Source organism: Cherax quadricarinatus, chromosome 9 (genome assembly GCF_038502225.1).
Source record: "Cherax quadricarinatus isolate ZL_2023a chromosome 9, ASM3850222v1, whole genome shotgun sequence".
In the NCBI taxonomy this organism is placed as follows: Eukaryota; Metazoa; Arthropoda; class Malacostraca; order Decapoda; family Parastacidae; genus Cherax; species Cherax quadricarinatus.
Genome location: NC_091300.1, coordinates 4,525,459 through 4,535,458, shown reverse-complemented (window position 1 = coordinate 4,535,458; position 10,000 = coordinate 4,525,459). Strand labels below are relative to the sequence as shown.

The 10,000-nt window shown below is 40.4% G+C and overlaps 1 protein-coding gene across 14 annotated transcripts in view; it reads right to left on the bottom strand.

Moving 5' to 3' along the window:
• LOC128686186 (nucleolar protein dao-5) overlaps window positions 1-10,000 on the bottom strand; it is a 1,503,768-nt gene that overhangs the window by 1,062,916 nt on the left and 430,852 nt on the right. The gene's annotated exons all lie outside the window — the stretch shown is intronic.

Here is a 10,000-nt window from a genome sequence, read left to right as displayed (position 1 = left end):
TAGCTCAAGAACAAGTCTAATGAATACTTTTAAACATTTTCCAGTTTCTTGACATGCTTTTTTAGGTGCGTGTTCCATGCTGGTGCTGCATACTCCAATACGAGTAATGACTTTGTTGAGAATCCTGAAGGCTATTCTTAGATTTGCCAGACGAGCATGGGCTGTAGAAGTTATTTACCTGACATGAGACTTCGGCGATATACCAGGCAGTATGTTCACTCTTGGGTCTTCTTGAGTAAAGTTTGCAGCCTCTGTCCCCTCAGGCTATATCCCGTTTCAAGTCTTGTTTCTACCCCAATTTTTCTTTCATTTACTGGTGTGCAATTCGAGGAAGCACTCATAAGACCACTCGTAAAATTTGTCCATACCACTTTGGAGCCTTTCCTTCTCATCTGTTTTTATGTATATCAATTTTACATCATCAGCAAACAGGGATATATCTGAAGCAATCCCAGCTAGTATGTCACGTGTGTTAGTGGCGAAGGGGGGGGGGAATAAGCATAGTTAATGAACGCATCTGAGCTAGTGAATTAGATTACGTGAATGAGTGTTGGTATCAGTCAAGTCAGTGCTTGGTGCCTGTACCATCTAGCGAGCGGCTGTACCTGTCTGAGTGCTTGTACCAGTCAGTAATTGCTTGCAAAATCCAGCGAACACCTGTACCGGTCAGCCAGTAAGTGCTTGTACTAGCCAGAGTGAGTGAAGGTAAGGCTTGACTCACGATCATCCTCTCAGGGTACCGTCAGTGCCAGTGATGTAACTCCTCACTGCCAGTAGTCACAAACTTTCCGGTATTCACTTGTCTTATTCACGTCACACGCTCCCCCCAAAAACGCAAAGTTGTCTGGAAATTTATTTTCCGCAAGTCTGTTTTAATCGAGTCATAAGAGCGGTGTTTTTGCCAAAATCGTTCAATAAAACACGCTGGATAACTTCACCAACCTCTATGACCCACACGGATTTAAGCTTTTCATTAACATAATTACTGCTAACACTACGAAGGTAGGACAATAATGTAGCGGGTGTATGCATGACACCAGACACCAGCTGAGAGAGTTACGTCACAGACATTAAAACTATGCGATACATCGGTTCATCTGACCTAACATCTACGTTGCTAAGTTACGCATCTTTTTTCATCCCTATTTCTACATCTACCAGAATCCCACAGACACTACAGACCATTAAGACGAGTGGCAAACCAGTGGTGTTGCTATACCTCCGCCAGAGGGCCGCCACTACTGGAAGCACCCATCATCTTATGGGTCAGTAGGCCTGCTGCAGTGTTCCTTTTTTCTTATGTTCTTATAATAAACGCCCATGACAGTGTTCCACTGACAAATATATTAATATACGAAAAACAAACGCTCAATTCCCTAGAGTAAGAGGAGGTGGGGAGGGGCTGGGTGGCTGGTAATATTGATTGTGGTGGCTGCAGATGACACTGTTGTGCCGAGATCATAACAACAACAACGAACAATTCTGCAATCAACACATTTTTGTTTACCCTCAGCAAGCGTATTTTGTGTCGTTATTTCCGAAGTTTGTTAAACTGAGTTTACTCATCAAATACAATGTGACAGTGAGGTAATGCTCTCACTGGAGTCTCTACTCTCCACGTTGTGCTTCTTGCTCGTCCTTCAAGAGAACCCAGTCATCTGTCATATTATCCATCTACCACCCGTGTCGTCCCTCACACCTATGATATCCTCGCCTTGACGACCATTGGCTATATTGATGTCCTTTGGACAATATATGAAAAAATAAAACATTCTACAGCCAAAGCATCATTCAGTAAGAAACTATTTCTCTGAAACATGTTTTATATTTATATATATAAAAAAAGAGGTTAACTGAAGAGAGAGAGAGAGAGAGAGAGAGAGAGAGAGAGAGAGAGAGAGAGAGAGAGAGAGAGAGAGAGAGAGAGAGAGGACATCCCTCAGTTATTTTGGTGACGCTAGGAAATGCAGAAATATTAATGTAGATTTACTGGAGGCCGCCTCGCAGTTCTCGTTTGAGTCTTTATTTAAAACACACAGTTACAAAAACTGAACATTATGGCGGCGACGCTGACTGTGGCAGCAGCATTAGCACCAGCTGATGCTGATATTATTGATCCCCCCCAAAAATATATATCTCTTCGAAAAAACTTGGCTAAATGGAGGAAATGGAATGATATATGGAGAATGTAATTTATTTTTGACAACTATCAATTAATGAAAATGAGAAAAAGTGGAAAATAAACCATGTTTTAAGGCAACAGATGTTTGAAAACGACATTGAAGATCATTATATGTCATTGAAAGGGAAAACCAAGAGGGAACAGATGCACTAAAGGGCTGAAAGAGATGCTTCAGAATTTCTTCACTAATAAAGTGAGAGAGTGGCTGCTGGAATGGCACACACGGGAACACAAGGTGTCCAACAACAACTGTAACCTTCGGAAAAAATCTTTGATGAACTAAAGTCTGAAGGAAGAACAGAACGAGCACATCTCTGCACGTTTAACAACACACACACACACACACACACACACACACACACAGCTCTCTCAACCCAGCTGGAACCAACAAAACTTCAAGACATGTCTATTACACCAAATTGCAGAGCAGCGAGGCATCTCAGACGGTGCTTTTATATTCATTAGTGTTCATCTGACAGCCTCTTAAGAAGCAACAAGTGACATCACTAAACAATCAACATTTAAGATAAATAAAAATCCTAAGTGGCTCAGTAAACATAAGACCTTAGAGAACACATGGATGGATGTGACTAAACATTACGTAAGACCTCCCAGAACCCTAAACATTTAAGACTTTACAAGACCCACGGATAAACGTTCCTAAACATTAAACACAGGACGAGGTTTCGCCAAGCACTCACAACTTGTCTGCCAGATTGCACGTTTCACAAACTTTTTTCAAGTGGTTGCTTTAAAAAAGCATCCAGAGTACTAGTTATGTATTCACTCCCAGCTGCAGGAGACGGTGTTTGTGTTGTTGTGTGAGTGTTTGTGTTGTTGTGTGAGTGTTTGTGTTGTGTGAATGTTTGTGTTGCTGTGTGAATGTTTGTGTTGTTGTGTGAATGTTTGTGTTGTTGTGTGAATGTTTGTGTTGTTGTGTGAATGTTTGTGTTGCTGTGTGAGTGAATGTTTGTGTTACTGTGTGAATGTTTGTGTTGCTGTGTGAATGTTTGTGTTGCTGTGTGAATGTTTGTGTTGCTGTGTGAGTGAATGTTTGTGTTACTGTGTGAATGTTTGTGTTGTTGTGTGAGTGTTTGTGTTGTGTGAATGTTTGTGTTGTGTGAATGTTTGTGTTGCTGTGTGAATGTTTGTGTTGTTGTGTGAATGTTTGTGTTGCTGTGTGAATGTTTGTGTTGCTGTGTGAGTGAATGTTTGTGTTACTGTGTGAATGTTTGTGTTACTGTGTGAGTGAATGTTTATGTTACTGTGTGAGTGAATGTTTGTGTTACTGTGTGAATGTTTGTGTTGCTGTGTGAGTGAATGCTTGTGTTACTGTGTGAATGTTTGTGTTGGCTGTGTGAATGTTTGTGTTACTGTGTGAGTGAATGCTTGTGTTGCTGTGTGAATGTTTGTGTTACTGTGTGAGTGAATGTTTGTGTTACTGTGTGAATGTTTGTGTTGCTGTGTGAGTGAATGTTTGTGTTACTGTGTGAGTGAATGTTTGTGTTACTGTGTGAGTGAATGTTTGTGTTACTGTGTGAGTGAATGTTTGTGTTACTGTGTGAGTGAATGTTTGTGTTACTGTGTGAGTGAATGTTTGTGTTGCTGTGTGAGTGAATGTTTGTGTTACTGTGTGAGTGAATGTTTGTGTTGCTGTGTGAGTGAATGTTTGTGTTACTGTGTGAGTGAATGTTTGTGTTACTGTGTGAGTGAATGTTTGTGTTGTTGTGTGAGTGAATGTTTGTGTTGCTGTGTGAGTGAATGTTTGTGTTGTTGTGTGAGTGAATGTTTGTGTTGTTGTGTGAGTGAATGTTTGTGTTGTTGTGTGAGTGAATGTTTGTGTTGTTGTGTGAGTGAATGTTTGTGTTGCTGTGTGAGTGAATGTTTGTGTTGGCTGTGTGAGTGAATGTTTGTGTTGTTGTGTGAGTGAATGTTTGTGTTGTTGTGTGAGTGAATGTTTGTGTTGTTGTGTGAGTGAATGTTTGTGTTGCTGTGTGAGTGAATGTTTGTGTTACTGTGTGAATGTTTGTGTTGCTGTGTGAGTGAATGTTTGTGTTACTGTGTGAGTGAATGTTTGTGTTGCTGTGTGAGTGAATGTTTGTGTTGCTGTGTGAGTGAATGTTTGTGTTGCTGTGTGAGTGAATGTTTGTGTTGGCTGTGTGAGTGAATGTTTGTGTTGGCTGTGTGAGTGAATGTTTGTGTTGCTGTGTGAGTGAATGTTTGTGTTGGCTGTGTGAGTGAATGTTTGTGTTGGCTGTGTGAGTGAATGTTTGTGTTGGCTGTGTGAGTGAATGTTTGTGTTGCTGTGTGAGTGAATGTTTGTGTTGCTGTGTGAGTGAATGTTTGTGTTGCTGTGTGAGTGAATGTTTGTGTTGGCTGTGTGAGTGAATGTTTGTGTTGCTGTGTGAGTGAATGTTTGTGTTGCTGTGTGAGTGAATGTTTGTGTTGCTGTGTGAGTGAATGTTTGTGTTGCTGTGTGAGTGAATGTTTGTGTTGCTGTGTGAGTGAATGTTTGTGTTGCTGTGTGAGTGAATGTTTGTGTTGCTGTGTGAGTGAATGTTTGTGTTGCTGTGTGAGTGAATGTTTGTGTTGCTGTGTGAGTGAATGTTTATGTTACTGTGTGAGTGAATGTTTGTGTTGCTGTGTGAGTGAATGTTTGTGTTGCTGTGTGAGTGAATGTTTGTGTTGCTGTGTGAGTGAATGTTTGTGTTGCTGTGTGAGTGAATGTTTGTGTTGGCTGTGTGAGTGAATGTTTGTGTTGCTGTGTGAGTGAATGTTTGTGTTGGCTGTGTGAGTGAATGTTTGTGTTGCTGTGTGAGTGAATGTTTGTGTTGCTGTGTGAGTGAATGTTTATGTTGCTGTGTGAGTGAATGTTTATGTTGGCTGTGTGAGTGAATGTTTGTGTTGCTGTGTGAGTGAATGTTTATGTTGCTGTGTGAGTGAATGTTTATGTTGCTGTGTGAGTGAATGTTTGTGTTACTGTGTGAGTGAATGTTTATGTTGCTGTGTGAGTGAATGTTTATGTTGCTGTGTTAGTGAATGTTTATGTTGCTGTGTGAGTGAATGTTTATGTTGGCTGTGTGAGTGAATGTTTATGTTGCTGTGTGAATGTTTATGTTGCTGTGTGAGTGAATGTTTGTGTTACTGTGTGAGTGAATGTTTGTGTTACTGTGTGAGTGAATGTTTTTTTTTTGGGTTATGAATGTTTGTGTTGCTGGTTTTGTGAGCGTTTGTGTTGCTAGTTGTGCGAATATGGCGATCTTAACAATGCAAAAGAAGCCACGGGGGAGGGGGTGGAAAATCTTCAGTTCAAGTACTTTCACACTGCTCAGTGCGTCATCAGGAGCTATGGAATGTGTCATGTTTCAAGAGTAGCAACAGGAGAAAAGAGGGGAAGTTTTTCTCACAGTAGGGTGGCGTAGGTGACACCAGCCACAGCTTCTCAGAAACTGTGGCTGGTGTCAACCATGCTGCCCTACTCCTGTTGCGACTCTTGCAAGAGTGTATAGCTCCTGATGACGCACTGAGAAGAGTGAAAGTACTCAAGCTGAAGATCTCCACACCCCGTGGCTTGTCTTGCATCTATATACTCACACACAAGCGATAAAAAAATGACAAGTATGTCGTTCAGAGAGGAGAGAAATGTTGCTCAAGGCTTCGTCGGAAGCAATGCAGACCAGTGCAAGGAATTGAAAGGAAAGTCTCTGAGACAGTCTAGCAAGGTGTAGCCACAGCCGAGACTCGCGTAGAATAAAGGTCCTCCGCTGAAGGTACCTCCATCCTCCAGTGCCAAAGTCTTCACTTGAAATAATAATAATAATAATACAGTATTATTATTATTATTATTATTATTAGATAGAAAGCCCCTTGTTATGAAGAGCACTTTGGACAAATTAGATATATTTTGTCCCCCAGGATGCAACCCACACTAGCTAATACCTAGGTACCTATTTTACTGATAGGTGAACAGGCATAATATAGTTATCAGAAATATTTCATCTCTGAAAGTAGCGAACTACTCCAGTCCTCATACCCAAGTGTTAAATATTAATATGCCACAGGAATAATATTACTGTGTATCCGTCAACATGCTAAGAAATCCGGTTAGGATTCAAGAACAATCTCTGAAGAGCGAAACTTAAATCACGATTATCTGACAATGATCCAGTCAGTGTAACACGAGGTATTTTTATTTTTGTATTCGTATATTTCTTTTGTATTGAGTTCTTATGGAGAAAACTGAAGGAACTACAGTTTCAGAAGCGGGAGAGAAAATCGCAAGTGTATCAGATCCAACTTGAAGGAGAACTTCCAGATTCCTTTTTGACATTTGGTCGCCATAAGATCCAAACACAGAATTATTATTAGTTCCCCATTTTTTTTTCCAGACAATTTCTCGTCCTTAGACTGACACCAATTCCGCTACTATTTACTCTCCCCCCCCCCTTACCTCTGCTATTGCTACTACCTTTACTTCTGTCTTCACCCCCCTCCTTTTTTCCTCTTTTGCCACTACAATACTCTCCTTACTTTCTACTACCATTATTTCTTCTACTACTTCCACTACCTATCTTCCACTACCTATCTTCCACTACCTACCATCCACTACCTTGTCCCGCTCGCCTATACATACTGGCTTCCTCAGTCTTTTTTGTTAGTGTGACTTTGTAAATGGTCCAAGTCGGACCGAAACATCGTCATAAGCTCCTCTCTCCTACGTGCAAGTTATTTGTGTAATGTTCCAGTCACGGTATTGTGTCTTATTGTTCTTTCAGACAATTACATCCCATAACTAATTAAAACAAACTTTTCCAATGTACTCACGGAATTAAGAGATGAAAACAACTCTTCATCTAAATATTAATGAGTTGCTTGATAAATGTAAACTCTTTGACGTTCAAGTTTTTCAGAGGAACACACAACAGCAATGGAGAATACCACTCCTGATGAACATGACTCAAAAATAACAATAAAGATACTGGGCAGGAAAGACAACCGCTTCAAAAGTGAAACTGGCGACATACTAATATAAAAAAAAACCGCATTGAAGATATGTGTTGGCCAAAAAAGAAAATCGATATCTCCAATATGGCCGTCGCCAGGTTTGACGACGTCATGTAAAAAACAACAACAGACTACAGGAAATGGAAGACAAAAAGAAGTGATTTGCATCAAAAATCCTTGCTAACACCAGGCACCTCCGTGGAAGAACGTAGGAAGAAAGAGGAAGAGGAGGAACTGTGGGTATGAGTGCACGAAGGAGGGAAAGAGTGATGTGGGGGGAGGAGAGAGAGGGAAAGTGACGGAATAAGAGGGAGAGAGTGATTAAAAGCGTAGTATATAGGAAATTAGGGAATAAATAGTGAAGAGAAAAAGTCATAAGACCTATATCGAATACAGTTAGGTTATCTATATTTCTGTTTCTTGACGAATGAGGTCAGGATAGAACAGCAGAGAGAGAGAGAGAGAGAGAGAGAGAGAGAGAGAGAGAGAGAGAGAGAGAGAGAGAGAGAGAGAGAGAGAGAGAGAGAATGATAATTACACAAACGAAGATGGCCCTAAAAAAATTCATTTACACTTATCGCAATTACTAAGTATTTATGCATCACGTCAAACATTAGAACACACGGAGGTGTGTGCTGGTGGTGGTGCAGGTGAGCTGAAGTAATTACTAAGTGGCTCAGGTGTGCGCTACCTCACCTGTCATACTTGTTCCTCTGCTCTGCCCAAGTCTGACTACCACAGTTACACCTATGTCATTTCAACATTATTCTCTTACATGTGTGTGTGTGTGTGTGTGTATAATTATATATATATATATATATATATATATATATATATATATATATATATATATATATATATATATATATATATATATATATATATATATATATATAGTAGATGGGGAGATGGAGGTTTTGGGTAGATGGCGAGGAAATTTTGAGGAACTTTTAAATGTCGACGAAGAAAGGGAAGCGGTAATTTCATGCACTGGCCACGGAGGTATACCGTCTTTTAGGAGTGAAGAACAGGATGTGAGTGTGGGGGAGGTGCGTGAGGGATTATGAAGAATGAAAGGGGGTAAAGCAGCTCGAACTTACGGGATCATGACAGAAATGTTAAAAGCAGTGGGGGATATAGTGTTGGAGTGGTTGGTACCTAGGGATTGGCGGAGAGAATGTATAGTCCCTTTATATAAAGGGAAGGGGGACAAAAGAGATTGTAAAAATTATAGAGGAATAAGTTTACTGAGTATACCAGGAAAAGTATACGGTAGGGTTATAATTGAAAGAATTTGAGGTAAGACAGAATGTATGATTGCGGATGAGCAGGGAGGTTTCAGAGTGGGTAGGGGATGTGTAGATCAAGTGTTTACATTCAAGCATATATGTGAACAGTATTTAGATAAAGGTAGGGAAGTTTTTATTGCATTTATGGATTTAGAAAAGGCATATGATAGTGGATAGGGGAGCAATGTGGCAGATGTTGCAAGTATATGGAATAGGTGGTAAGTTATTAAATGCTGTAAAGAGTTTTTATGAAGATAGTGAGGCTCAGGTTAGGGTGTGTAGAAGAGAGGGAGACTACTTCCTGGTAAAAGTAGGTCTTAGACAGGGATGTGTAATGTCACCATGGTTGTTTAATATATTTATAGATGTGGTTGTAAAAGAAGTAAATGCTAGGGTGTTCGGGAGAGGGGTGGGATTAAATTATGGGGAATCAAATACAAAATGGGAATTGACACAGTTGCTTTTTGCTGATGATACTGTGCTTATGGGAGATTCTAAAGAAAAGTTGCAAAGGTTGGTGGATGAATTTGGGAGTGTGTGTAAAGGTAGAAAGTTGAAAGTGAACATAGAAAAGAGTAAGGTGATGAGGGTATCAAATGATTTAGATAAAGAAAAATTGGATATTAAATTGAGGAGGAGGAGTATGGAAGAAGTGAATGTTTTCAGATACTTGGGAGTTGACGTGTCAGCGGACGGATTTATGAAGGATGAGGTTAATCATAGAATTGATGAGGGAAAAAAGGTGAGTGGTGCGTTGAGGTATATGTGGAGTCAAAAAACGTTATCTATGGAGGCAAAGAAGGGAATGTATGAAAGTATAGTAGTACCAACACTCTTATATGGGTGTAAAGCTTGGGTTGTGAATGCAGCAGCGAGGAGACGGTTGGAGGCAGTGGAGATGTCCTGTCTAAAGGCAATGTGTGGTGTAAATATTATGCAGAAAATTCGGAGTGTGGAAATTAGGAGAAGGTGTGGAGTTAATAAAAGTATTAGTCAGAGGGCTGAAAACGGGTTGTTGAGGTTGTTTGGTCATTTAGAGAATGGATCAAAGTAGAATGACATGTAGAGCATTTAAATCTGTAGAAGGAAGGCGGGGTAGGGGTCGTCCTCGGAAAGGTTGGAAGGAAGGGGTAAGGAAGGTTTTGTAGGCGAGGGGCTTGGACTTCCAGCAGGCGTGCATGAGCGTGTTCGAAAGGAGTGAATGGAGACTAATGGTATTTGAGACATGACGATCTGTTGGAGTGTGAGCAGGGTAATATTTAGTGAACTGATTCAGGGAAACCGGTTATTTTATATAGCCGGACTTGAGTCCTGGAAATGGGAAGTACAATGCCTGCACTCTAAAGGAGGGTTTCGGGATATTAGCAGTTTGAAGGGATATATTGTGTATCTTTATACGTATATGCTTCTAAACTGTTGTGTTCTGAGCACCTCTGCAAAAACAGTGATTATGTGAGATTGAGGTGAAAGGGTTGAATGATAACGAAAGTATTTTCTTTTTGGGGATTTTTTCTTTCTTTTTGGG